General features: G+C 41.8%; 1 pseudogene; it reads left to right on the top strand.

The window, feature by feature from the left end:
- The first annotated feature begins 8,236 nt into the window (after positions 1-8,236).
- Positions 8,237-13,410, top strand: LOC123163794 (disease resistance protein RPM1-like; annotated as a pseudogene).
- The last annotated feature ends 300 nt before the right edge of the window (positions 13,411-13,710 follow it).

Raw genomic sequence — 13,710 nt, 5'->3', positions numbered from 1 at the left:
ACCTTTTCCTTTCTTGTGTTTGCATGTATCACTGCTAGGTTGTAAGCTGCTACAACTCTCTGTATCTTTGCCGTTTCTTGTTTCTTTATTTTGTACCTTGCTTAACTGTAATCCTAGCCGGTTGATTACTTTGTTAATTCAGATTCGGGACAGGTCTGAGCCTTTTCTCGGGCATGGCCGATGCCTTTTCTCTAAAAAAAAGAGATGTGCCATTCAGTCTTGATGTAGAGTTCCCAGCCGGTACTCAAGTAATCGGCGTACTACATATGCCGTGATCAGTGGGACGCGGAGTTTGTGCTCCCGAGCTCAAATGAGCTCGGGTGAACAGTAAAATCAAAAATAATAAAAAAATTCATCAAGGAATCACATTCTTGAAAGCCGTGGGAAAAAAAATCGATACTCTGAAAATGCTACTTTCAAAAGCATTTTGGAACACTGATTTTGTTTTTTTTTGCCACGCCTTCCAGGAATGTGATTACTTGACAAATTTTTGGGAGCTCTTAAAACTTTTGTCAATATTTGTCACAAAAAAATCAGATTTTTTTAATGTTTTTTCGATTTTACTGTTCACCCAAACTTATTTGAGCTCGGCACCAGAAAGACAATTTCATGATCAGTGATCATTTTTCCTCATATAATTTTCCTATATTTCTATATTGATTTTCTTAGATTTTGTTTTGATGTTTTCTATCACAAGTGTCAGTTTAACATCTACCTAGCTAGCTACCCAGCTAAGCACATATTTCGATATGGTTGGTGTGGCGCATGATGCATCGACTTCCCAATATGACCAATTCATTGTGCTTTTGTCCCACTCAGTCTCTAGATCACTACGTAATTTTAGGTCATCATTATCCATATATCTTTTCTAACTTGTATTTAAAACAGAATTAATACCAAAATTTATGTCATCCAGATCTGTATCTAATAATAAAGCGGCAAGCGGCGATCGCATACGTCGTTGGCATTTTTGCAGAAAAGTCCTTGTGTATTTTATATTCAACCCGTAGACCAATTTTAAGTGGCAAACCAAACTTTTTCAGATTTTACATAACCCCCCCCCCCCCCCCCACACACACACACAGACAGACACATTCAAGTAATCAACCCGCAGTTCACTTTTAAGTGACAAATTGAATCTTTTTATCCTTTTTTTAGAAAACACCATGTCTTTTATGCTAATTAACCCGCAGTCTACGTACAACATTTTTTTAAAACATCCATATCTTTTAAACCATACCTCCAATTTTAACATGTTTTATATGAAATTTGATTAGAAAAATATGTAAAATCTGAATACGATGTTATTTTTACCTCTTAACCAATTTTAAAATGCTATTTAGGTGCAACCTTGATAAATAGCGCACACACAAATTGGTGACGAAATAAATGTAGCAAGACCACTAGTAGAAAACAGGGCTTTGGCTCGGCCAGAAAAGAGCATTAATCCCGGTTGCATTACGAACCGGGACTAATGTGAGCATTAGTCCCGGTTTGAGCGGCTAGGGCACCATACAGGCATTAGTCCCGGTTCAAATGGGACCTTTAGTCCCAGTTGGTGCCACGAACCGGGACTAAAGGGTGCGATGCCCATTAGTACCAGTTCGAGCCACCATCCGGTACTAATGGGGTTTGAGGCATTAGTACCGGTTCATGGCACGAACCGGTACTAAAGGTCCCATTTTCAAACTCTACCCCCCGATCGCCTTTTAAGTTTTGTAAAAAGCAAAAGAAAATGATAAAAAGTTCAAAAATTAAAATCCTTCCAGATGTAGTTATGTTACTACATGTACTAGTTAGGAAAATTTAAAAACTTAAATTTGGACATGTTTTGCAAAACGGCTATAACTTTTGCATACGATGTCAGAAAAAAACGTATAATATATCAAAATGTTCAGCACGAAAATCCACATCCGATTTTGATGGCCTACGGCCTGTTTGCAAATTTTTAGAATCCTCAAATTCTAAAAAGAAAAAAATTTATGCTCAAATTTCTGTTTTTTTTTTGAATTTTTGTTAAATCTGGTCAAACTACTTATTCAAGCAGTATTAGTGTTACTAAATAATTATTCAAGAATATTAGTGTTACTAAATAATTATTTCAGTTTTTTTGAATTTTGGTCAAATCTGGTCAAACTATGGTCAAACTACTTATTCAAGCAGTATTAGTGTTACTAAATAATTATTCAAGAATATTAGTGTTACTAAATAATTATTTCAGTTTTTTTGAATTTTGGTCAAATCTGGTCAAACTATGGTCAAACTAATTATTCAAGAAATATTAGTTTTACTAAATAATTATTTTAGATTTTTTGAATTTTGGTCAAATCTGGTCAAACTGTGGTCAAACTATGGTCAAACTACTTATTCAAGAAATATTAGTGTTACTAAATAATTGTCGTTTTTTAGAACAATAGTTTCAAACTCAAACAGTGAAATGTGTGACTTCATGCTCAAGCTAAACTCCTGAGGGTTAATAGGATTGACATCTTACTATTGTCAGGAAAACAACAAGTGCAGACTTGGAAACGAGGGAGAGTAGAACCCGGAAGTTAAGCGTGCTCAGGCTGGAGTAGTGAGAGGATGGGTGACCGTCCAAAAAGTTAGATGATTTGGAATGATGAGGGGTGATTAGAGATTAGAGGTTAAATTGAGCAGTGATGAGTGGTGATTAGAGATTAGAGGTTAAAATAATTCAGAAATTTGAAAATCAAAAAAAAAATTCAAAAAAAAAATCATAAAATTTCCTATAGTACCGGTTGGTGTTACCAACCGGGACTAAAGCTGGACCTCCAGGCAGCGGCCACGTGGAGGGCCTTTAGTCCCGGTTCGTGTAAGAACCGGGACTAAAGGGGGAGGCTTTAGTAACGACCCTTTAGTCCCGGTTCCAGAACCGGGACTAAAGGCCCTTATGAACCGGGGCTAAAGGCCTTTTTTCTACTAGTGGACAAAAACCTCATCTTATGCCACGGGATCGGCTTAAGATTGACCACATGCAAGCGTGTTGTGATTGTGTAAGCACTATGATCATCGTATGCGAGAATGCGACGATAGAAAAATGGCAACAAGATGGGATGTCATGTTGAAATAAATAACATGGACCTATTGGTTTCTTTACTCATGCTTATTTGGGTTACGAGCATGTGGTATCTTTTTCTCCCTGTTGCAACACACGGGCTCTTTTGTTAGTCTAGCTTATGCCTCCAAATCAATCAAATTTAACAAATTGATTTGGTACCGCAGAAAATACAGGACAAGAAATCTTATCCCTTCGGGATTTTTCTATTGTTGTCCTTCTGACTAACCATATTGATGTACGAGTCCATGTCATTATCACTTTAGCACTCTGTCTTAACAGGACGTTGCAGTTCATCCCTTTATCTTTCCACATTTTCAATCAAGCCATTGCAATCATTTCTATTCAATTGCGGAAGGCTTAGAGTCTAGAATGTATATTTGTTAAAAATCATAGAGCTCAAAAGACAAATAGTAATAACCAGATGGTTAAATTGCTGATGATCAACCATTTGTCTTACCTCATTTTAGAATCAAGCCATTGTGCTCATTGGACTTGGAGCCACAAGGTTGAATTAGTCAATGATTGTGGACTAGGAAAAGCAGTGAGCAGTCAAGTGCGAGTGGTGTATGTGTCTCCCTAGATGTGAAAAATGTAGAGGCAACACTTGGTGTGGGTATAAGGACGGCTAGGGTTGTTCATCAAACACGACACGCGCGCGACGCGTGAAGAGACTAGCAGTGGAGTAGGTGCTACTCACGACATCATTCCGAGCAGCCCAACTCCACTAAGCTGGATCCGTCGATATGAGGTCTATCCATTCCACTAAGCTGGATCCGTCGATATGAGGTCTATCCATGTACAAAAAGGTGAAGCGACAAAAATCAAGTTCTACAGATTTGGGAAACACATAGTTTGAAAACTTTACCTCAAGATGCCACCGCCTAAGTGACATATCCTTAATGTCCTACAAGTGCATAGAATTGAGCTGTAGCCTTCCGAAAGTAAGAGCATCAGTCGAACAGAGAGTTTGGAACATGGTCCAAAGCAAAAGCGGTTGTGGAAGTGAAATATTGCAAGAGTGTGGTGAAGAAATTTGAAGTGTGCAAAAGTAATTGTGAAGAAGGGAGAAACGGAAAATAATGAAATCGGTGATAGGGCTAAGGCACTTTCATGGAATCTAGACTCGGATAACTAATCCATTATATATGTTTTTATGTCTGGGGGAGCCAAATAAATGTACATGCATACTACCTAGCAGCAACCGCAGCGCATGGTTCATCGGTGCCACGGCCTCATCCATGGCAGTGGCTGTGGCAACTGACGTTGGCATGCAGATGTTAATCTCTCTTCCGTCGCTCGAAGCAACAAGAAGAGCCATGGCGGCGAGTAGGAACATGTTCGTAGCCATTGCCATTTCTACTTCTAGTTGCTTCGTGAGGTGCAGTGCAATGCAAAAAGTGTGGTGTGGCTAGCTTGTTAAATAGGAAGGGAAAAACTACATCGATCCTACAGTACAGTGTGCGTGACCGTGAGTTCTTTTTTCCGAGAAAAAGGGAAACCCCCAGCCTGTGCATCCATCGATGGACACATGCTTCTATGACCATGACCGTGAGCTTTAAAGAAATTAAGTGACAAAAGAGGGGCTTGTTGTAATTGGCAGGGTCGCATTCACAGCATGGAACACGTTGGTGTTGGGGCGACATTTTTGTAGGATTATAGCACACGCTTTCAATTGGTCGGTTTGGATAAGATGGATATATGAGCCAATAATTCAGCTAATATACGATCAAGTAGTCACGACCACCGTACCTAGTTTCCCTGCTTTACCATGTGCTGGCTATGCAGATTTGCCATTCATCTTTCTTAAGAACTGCAAGTAGTAACAAAGAGTTGGCCTCCATTCACGGAGTAAAGACTGGTTTAGGGGTGTTGGTGTCGTTGATAGGGCCTGGAACATGTTATGTGATATTTGTGTAAAGATTACATTTTTTCTTCGAAAAAGAGGATTACCCCAGGCCTCTGCATCACTCAGTGCAGAAAGACATTTTATTAATTGGAATGGCTGCATGTATGTGGCTGTGTTTGGAGGTGGTATATGTGTTGGATATATGAGCAAATTTCAACAGAGGAAAGATACAACAGGGGAACAATACTCAATGGTTGGCATGCGGTCAAGGTTGGTGTGACGGTGAACCAACCTGTGGTTGGATGAGGGCAGTGGTATCCCCAGCCCACCAGGGTTCGAGTCCTGGTGCTCGCATTATTCCTGAATGTATTTCAGGATTTCCGGGGATGCGCTTTCAGTGGGTGTAGATGTTCCCGCCGACGTCGAGACGCCTACGATGACTTCGTAAATCTCAAGATCATATGCTGGCTCAGTCTCTCGAAGGTGCTCATAGGGGTAGGTTGTGCGTTCATAGAGGTAGTGTATGCGTGTATGTATGAGCGCTTCCGTCTGTACTGTGTTAAAAAAAGGTTGGTGTGGCGAACGATGCATCGACATCCTTATTATTATGACTTGATTGTGACTCTCTCCCCCAATGTTTTTTTATTCTGGCTTTTTTCCTGTAGGGGCCGGAGAATCTGATCTCGAAAAAATCTTGGGAATTCCATATTTTTATCTTCTGAATTTTCCAAACAAAATTTGAATTTATAAAAATTTAGCATCAAAATATATGATAGTTAACCCATTGTGTAAGGCACACATGGTTACCATCGTGAAGTAGCGTGTTCGACAAGCATGTAGCACTTCGGTACCGCTAGGCCCTAGGTGCATGCTTTTGAAAACATACGCATGCGCAGCCTATTTGACCATTACTCTCCGGTTTAAATTCAAAAGGAGTAAGCCTTATATCTTGGTATAACTCCTCCACTAGCAATGTGAGACTAAAGTTAAACCACTAACACGTCTGAGTGGGACACTAGAATTTATTTTTAATTATAGCAATTATTTAATGAGCTTGGCACAGTAATTCAAATGAGATGTGTGCGATGACGTTAGTTCCTGACCGGGGCAATGACTATGCAGGGTATGGGGTGATGGCACATCGTGGATTTGTGCGGCGAATTGGTTAACAACAACTCAAGGAGCGGCCACAATTTGATGGTGTTCATGTTGTTGGGTGCTCAATCTAACAAAGAAATCTCACAATCCTGCCTGAAAACAGGAGAGGGTGCGATCTGATTAACTCAAACGGTAAGGTAAAGAGGAGGGGATGAGGCAGAGAAGCAGTTCTGGTTGAATCGGGGGATGGCGAAGAGGAAGCAAATCCGGGCAAAGAGGAAGCAAATCCGGTCAATCTCCAGCAACTTGGGCGCGGCGTAAAAAGAAGATCGGGGATTAAGAGGAAAGAACAGTTCCAGGAAGCTCAAAGTGTGAGGATTAGGAGCAGATTTTTAATTAGCGAGGACTGGGATTGCATGGACTTGTAGGCCCATGAAGTTGGTTGGGCCCTCCAGCATGCTTCTGGACCGGAAGAGACAAGACGGTACCTACTCGCATTAACTACGAAGAGCCAGACATGAATTACTGCAATTCGGAGCGCATATATCACAGCAAATACCCCATGGATGCCAGATCTCAAGGTGAAGGGGCGGGTTAGATAACGAAAGCATCTAAACACGGGCTCAGAAATGTATTTTCGATGTAACTTGGTCTCCTAATAAATAAAGCTCATTCAAAAAACAGGCACCACACTCAATACTGTGCCGCTGCGGCAAATAAGAAAAGCCTGGTAGAGTTTATACCAAGAAACAACCCGGTCGAGATTGGCGAGCCCCGAAATTTTGGCGGCCCAGGGACGGCCCAGGCCAGGTGTCTGAATAGAGAATCTAGGCATTTCAAACCAAATTCTGAAGAAAAAAAAGGTATTTCATACCGCCACCAACTTGCATATAAAACGTGCGTGCATGCGTGCATGGATGATGACTCACTCTTTCAATCCTCCTTTTGCCTTTGCACCAAAGCATCTTTACTTTATCCTCCAAAGTTTACTCAAAAAGCACGCGACTTTAATCACCCGTGGATTAGTTAAACCTAATGTGTCACTTTGATTAGAAACGGCATATATCACAGCGTTAGTGGGACGCTATTTTATCCAAAGGGAATGGATCATACGTGCTCTACCAGTAAGAAAAGAAAAAGGAAAGGGAAAACAACTACTCCCTCCGTTCCAAATTACTCGTCGTGGTTTTAGTTCAAACCAGAACTAAAACCACGACGAGTAATTTGGAACGGAGGGAGTAGCAGAAAGCAGGTTCAGTATGTGTGTGCACTTTATAAAGTGACATATTAGGTTTTTAGCTGATCATACGTTTTTTCTTTCTTTGTGCACCAGCTGCCTGATCATGGGTATTATACTAAATAGTAGCTCTGCTTTTAGCTGATCACTTTTATTTTTACAGTATTTAGCTGATCACCTTTATTTATACAGTATTTAATTGATCACTTTGCTTCGTTCAGCCTGCTTCAAAGGATCATGGCCCCATTATGAGTGTACATCTCTTTAACTAACTAGCACGGTTTAGCCTAAAAGTTGGCTTTACTTTGTACACTAGCTGCATGTGCCCCCTACGTAAGCTTTACGGCCCTCTCATTTTCCATTTTCTTGCAAAACATTTTTTTGCATAAAGGCCAAATGTCATATACTATTAAGTAGCAAAAAACCTTACAGATACGTCTCTAGAGAAATTCAAAATTACATTAAGATTTTTAGTAGTGTAGGAGTCTTCTCCTTCCTGGATGTACCAAAATCGCGTGGCATGCGCAAAGCTCATTGCTGCCTCTAAGCTTTCATCTCTGCAGTCCTATGGTTTTGCGATCCGTGAGGTGCTTTGCAACAAGATTATGGAGAACAACCAGAGCTGCAAATTAACAACTAGGCAAAGCCAAAACACGGTAATACACATTGGTAACTATAAGCTGTGTAATCAATTAGTTATACATCTATTGTGCTCACATCGACAAGTATTCATTGCTTGCACATGACTACTAAACACGCGGCAAGAGTTGTATACACGTACTTATTGGAGTAAGGTTGATCAATTAAATTAAGCTCCGAATTGCTAGCCCCTTGGCATGTTAGCCGATGGACTTCACGTGTGTGCACATTGCAAGCAGCTTCTCGTGTACACTGCTCTATGAAAATCCCCGGGCTTGCCCTATAAAAGCAGCACCGCAGCTAGCATTGGGAGCTCACTTTTCTTAGCTCCTTGTACTCGTCAACACCTCCAGCAAGCAGTACCGGTCGTGAGAGGGTCATATCCGAACATGCCTGATATGATGGCGGACACGGCGCTGAGCATGGCGAAGTCCTTGTTGGTCGGCGCCATTGGCAAGGCCGCCTCTGCCGCCGCCAACAAGATGAGCCTCGTCATGGGTGTACGCAAGGATATCTGGTATGTTCACATGCACGTCTTTTGTTACAGTCATGACGAACTTCCCACGGCTAGCCTTTTACATTCCTATCACGAAACTGACATCCAATATCCCTTTTTCTGTTAAAACTTTAAGTCCCTTTTGTTGGGTGAACACCGGATTGATATCTTAATGCTCGTGAAAAAGAAAAAAAATGATGCTTTATTCAACTCTTATTTATGTTATGCTAGCACCAAGTATTGATAGGCTTGGCACCTGCACGCATGGAGCTGCAGATACTATTTTGAAATCTGCGGGAATGTACTAAGCGTCTTGTGCCTTTTTCGTTTGGCAGGTTCATCAAAGATGAACTAGAAACAATGCAAGCATTTTTGGTGGCCGCTGAAGCAATGAAGGAGAAAGACATGCTACTCAAGGTGTGGGCGAAGCAAGTAAGAGACTTGTCCTACAATATTGAAGATTGTCTGGGTGAATTCCTGGTGCATGTGGCAAGTGCAAGCAAGTGGCGGAAGTTGATGAAGCTCAAAGATCGCCACCGAATCGCCATGCAAATCCGAGATCTCAAATCAAGAGTTGAAGAAGTGAGCAGCAGGAACACACGCTACAACCTGATTCAGAAGGAGAAGATCACTAGAGCCATTGATGAGAGGGATTCTTGCATGGAAGATATTCGTAACCAGTCAGCGAGCAACATTGATGAAGTTGAACTTGTGGGGTTTTCCAAGCCCAAACAAGAGTTAATAAATCTTACTGGTGTGCATGACAACAATGGACCTCCTCAGGTTGTATGCGTGGTCGGCATGGGCGGTTTGGGTAAGACTACTCTTACAAGGAAGGTTTATGAAAGTATGGATAACTTTTCATGTTGTGCTTGGATAACTGTCTCGCAGTCATTTATTAGGATGCAGTTTCTCAAAGATATGACCAAAAAGCTTGCTAGCCCTAATGAAATGGAGGACTTACAAAGGAAGGGGGAGGGACAAGGTGACCTCGCCAAGTTTCTTGAGAAAAAGCTACGTGAGGAGAGGTAGTTTGTTGTTCTTGATGACTTATGGTACATAAATGACTGGGACTGGATCAGAACTACTATTTTTCCAAGTAGTAATCATAAAGGTAGCCGAATCATGGTAACAACACGAGATGCTGGCTTAGCTAAGAAGTGTACTTTGGGACCTTCTTCTATACCACGTATCTACAAACATCAACCCCTAGAAACAAATGATGCCATAAATTTGCTATTGTGGAAGACTAGGAAAAGTGAGGAAGACATGACAAATGATGAGAGCATGAGGAAAATAGTCACTAAGATAGTGAAAAAGTCTGGAGGGTTACCCCTTCCTATTCTTACAATAGGAGGCATGCTTGCCACCAAAGCGATAGACCAGTGGCAAATGATTTATGACCAAATCCCCCTAGAGCTAGACAGCGACAAAAACCTTGAACCAATGAAGAGGATGGTTACACTGAGTTACAACCACTTGCCTTCTCATCTTAAGTCATGTTTTCTGTATTTAAGCTTATTTCCGGAGGATTTTGAAATCAAAAGGAGGCGTTTTGTGGAAAGATGGATAGCCGAGGGATTCGTTATCACCATGGGTGGATTGAGTGCTGAAGATGTTGGGAATAGTTACTTTCATGAACTCATCAACCGTAGTATGATTCAACCAATAAAACTGAACTTAGAAGGAAAAGTGAAGAGCTGTCGAGTTCATGATATTGTTCGTGATGTCATGATCTCTATCTGTAGAGATGAAAATTTTGCATGCTCAATATGGAATAAGTCAACTGGTGTAGCAGGAGATAACTTCCGCCATGTGGCATACCAAGGTAGTTGGTGCCCAAATAAAGGTTTGGATTGGAGCCATGTCCGATCATTGACTGTGTTTGGTGAGAGACCCATGAAGCCGGCACCTTCACCTTTTTCACCTGACTTCAGGATGCTTAGAGTATTGGATCTACAGGATGCCCTGTTTGTGGTGACACAAAAGGATATCAGCACTATAGGGTCGTTACGTCATTTGAAATATGTCAACGCTCAATTTTCTAACATATACAAGATCCCAAGATCCATAGGGAAACTACAAGGCTTACAAACATTGGACATAAGAGATGGTCATGTTGCATCCCTACCAACTGAGATCACTAAACTACAAAGCCTTCGTAGCCTCCGATGTAGCAAAGAAAATGTGAAACGAGTTTTGTTGTCTTACCCGAGGATTTGGTGTGTACCCACATTATGTCTGCCTGTTTTGTTTGCTACATCTTCTGATGAACTTCCTGAGATTATTATGATGTTTCACATGGCCTGTACTGGTCGTTTGTCCAACTCTGATGGTGTGAGGGTACCCAGAGGGATCAGTAACCTAAGGGAGTTAGAGATTCTTGAGATTGTGGATATTGAGCGAACTAGCAAGAAAGCAGTTCAAGAGCTCGGAGAGCTTATAAAGCTAAGAAAGTTAAGTGTCACACTAGGGGTGAACCAGAAAAAGCGTGAGATACTTTGTGCATCTCTTGAGAAGCTCTCTTCCCTCCGTTCTCTTGGCATGGATGCAACTTCTGCCAGAGATGGTCTCAAGTGGTTGTATTCTTTTTCCTCCTTCCCTACTCACTTTAAGACACTGAATTTGTGTGGTATTCTGGGGGAGATTCCTGACTGGTTTGGCAACCTGGTACATTTGGTGAAGATTCACTTAAGGTTGAGCAATCTGATGGAAGGAGATAAAAGCATGAAAATACTAGGTGCACTGCCCAAGCTCAGGCTCCTTCATCTTGATGAACAATCTTATGCTGGGAAGAAACTAGTTTTCAGAGCAGAAACATTCCAAAATCTCAGGCAACTTAATATTATCTCTCTGGAGCAACTGAGGGAGTTGATATTCAAGGAGGGCACCTTGCCCTGGTTGGAAAAGATAGAAATCAGATGGTGCAGTTTGGAATCGGGGATTACTGGTACCAAACACCTTCCAAGACTCAAGGAGATTTGGCTTGATTGGGGCGCCAAAGTGGCGAGGCTTGGTATGCTGCAAAGTGAAGTGGATGCACACCCCAACCTTCCAGTTCTGCGACTCAAGGAGGACCGGAGTGAGCATGCCCTTAGTGACGTCGTCCAAGAATCTGCGGAGGCTACATCTTTCCATGCCGAACCTCCGGCAGCGGGAGAGAGCTCCACCTGACCACACGAAGCGACAGGTCAGCTAGCAAATTTCTACTATTTTGTTCAGTAGCAGTAGGTGTATAGTTATCAACTTGACTGATGATGCCCTTGTATTGTTTGTGTTGTAACATCCAAGAGTGTCGAAGATGATTTCTGCTAATGCAATTCTGACGACGACGGCGGCGATGCTCCATTGCAGCCGCTCCTACTGCTCCTGGCCGGTACAGATTCTCTAGTACAGATCGAACGGCCCTCTTTGTTTCTTTCAATCCTCAATGCTGATAAATAGTGTTTTCTTTTGGCTTACTCTCAATTATTTCTTACAGGAACTTGATGTATCACTCTGCTGTCGGGGAGTCTCGCCATCACTAATTGAGCTCTGTTATATATGCCCCTCTTTCTCAACCTGGTATGGAACATGGCATTACCAATCAACTCACGGATCATGAAGAGACGCAACCTGCATTCTCTGGCTGCCCACTGCCTACAAATCCTGAAAGATGGCTCTTTAAATTGGTCTGATGTTCACTCAGCTCACTATATACCTTCATGTTGCTATCAACTGGTGATGTTTATCATATATACTCTTACAATCCATTTCTTTTCTCTTCTGCTTTCTTGCCTACTATAACAGCAAAGATGATCTGTGTTGAGGACGAGTGTCTAGCTGTAGTAGATATCTCTTCTCCGTTCCATTCTTCGGTTCTTCGCTCATCTCGATCGACCCCCGCTACATGCTGGCCTGTACTGCCTTACGCTCAGCGGCTCAGGTCGCCAGGCACCATAACTGGGACACCATGGTTGAATGCTTTGATTAGTTGATTCAGTTTGGGTTTCTGACGATGTTTGTCTCTTTATACAGGAGGTGTTGCTCGTTTGCACTTGTTGCTGGTGATGATACGCCCATCCATTTCCACTTATCTGCTGGACATGTAAGGACTATCTTATACTGTAAACTTTGTCGTGGTCTTCTGATTCGATTTTACGTTAACCATTTATAATAATCCACTTTGTTGCAGACAGATCCTTTACCTGGAGTGAACAAACGTCCTTACATCTTCTGCCGCCAAGGAATCATCTCGAGTGAATCTGAAGCTTGAATTTCATTTCCGACCCAGGAGAGAGCTAGTTTGCGGTGCCTCGACAGTCAAAGTGCCTCTGAACGTGAACCGTGAAGTGTTCATGCTGGTCAGTTATTTATTTATTTCTAGTTATCAAGTTTCATTTTTTTCATATATACTTGAAATTTGTTTGTTGTTTTGAACTTGTGAACACATAATAAAATTCCCCATGAAATATAACTAATGCATGCTCTGTAATTGCATTTCAGCTGGGGAGAACTCGTGGAAAATGCAATGTACTTCACCCCACAAGAAGCTGCTACCAATGGAGCTGCATATATTGTTATGCTGCAATTGGCCATCACGTTCAGCTCTCCAAGTTCTCTGCTGGCTTGTGGCCACTGACGTGGCGCAAGGTGAATATGAGAGGGATATCAACATTTCTCCGCTGCGAATGGAACATGAGTGCATTGATCTCGGGGCTTCAGTGTAATGGACGGGAGTAGCAAGGTGCACCGCTACTCAGAAGGAGATTACAAGTTGCAACTATGGGCCCAGATGAAAAATCTCTCGAGGATGAACATGGAATGGAATGGCCGATGAACCTGATGAGAAGACCTGCTATTTTGAATACAGACTTACTTTGTTTTCTAGTACTCTGTTTGTCCAGAGATGCTTAGTTCCTCTCTGTTTACTGCTGCCACTATGATTGTGCTTGCTTGTAATCAAAGAATGAGGATTGCATGTATTGTTATCCAGGTTCCTCAAATTTAAGAATCTGTTGGAATTCTCTCGACTATGAAACGGCAGCGAACTCTCTTACTCCGTGGAGTCGGCAGTGCGGAGCGGTGCAGTCCTGTGGTACAAAATCAACCTGATGAGAATACAGACTTACTCTGTTTTCTTGAAGATGATCAATTCCTTTCAAACTCTTGCTGCCACTATGTATGTGCTTGTTTAAACGAAGAATGATGATTGCCAAAAAAAGAGGAACAATGATGATTGCCACCAAATTCGAGTTGATGAAATAATGCGCCAGCTATAAATAGGCCATTAAATTTGCGATTCTCACCGGTTTCGCTTGGCCAATTATAGTTTG

This window comes from Triticum aestivum, chromosome 7D, assembly GCF_018294505.1.
Source record: "Triticum aestivum cultivar Chinese Spring chromosome 7D, IWGSC CS RefSeq v2.1, whole genome shotgun sequence".
NCBI classification, from domain to species: domain Eukaryota; kingdom Viridiplantae; phylum Streptophyta; class Magnoliopsida; order Poales; family Poaceae; genus Triticum; species Triticum aestivum.
Note: the sequence above shows the minus strand (reverse complement) of the source record. Positions and strands in the feature narration are given on the sequence as shown.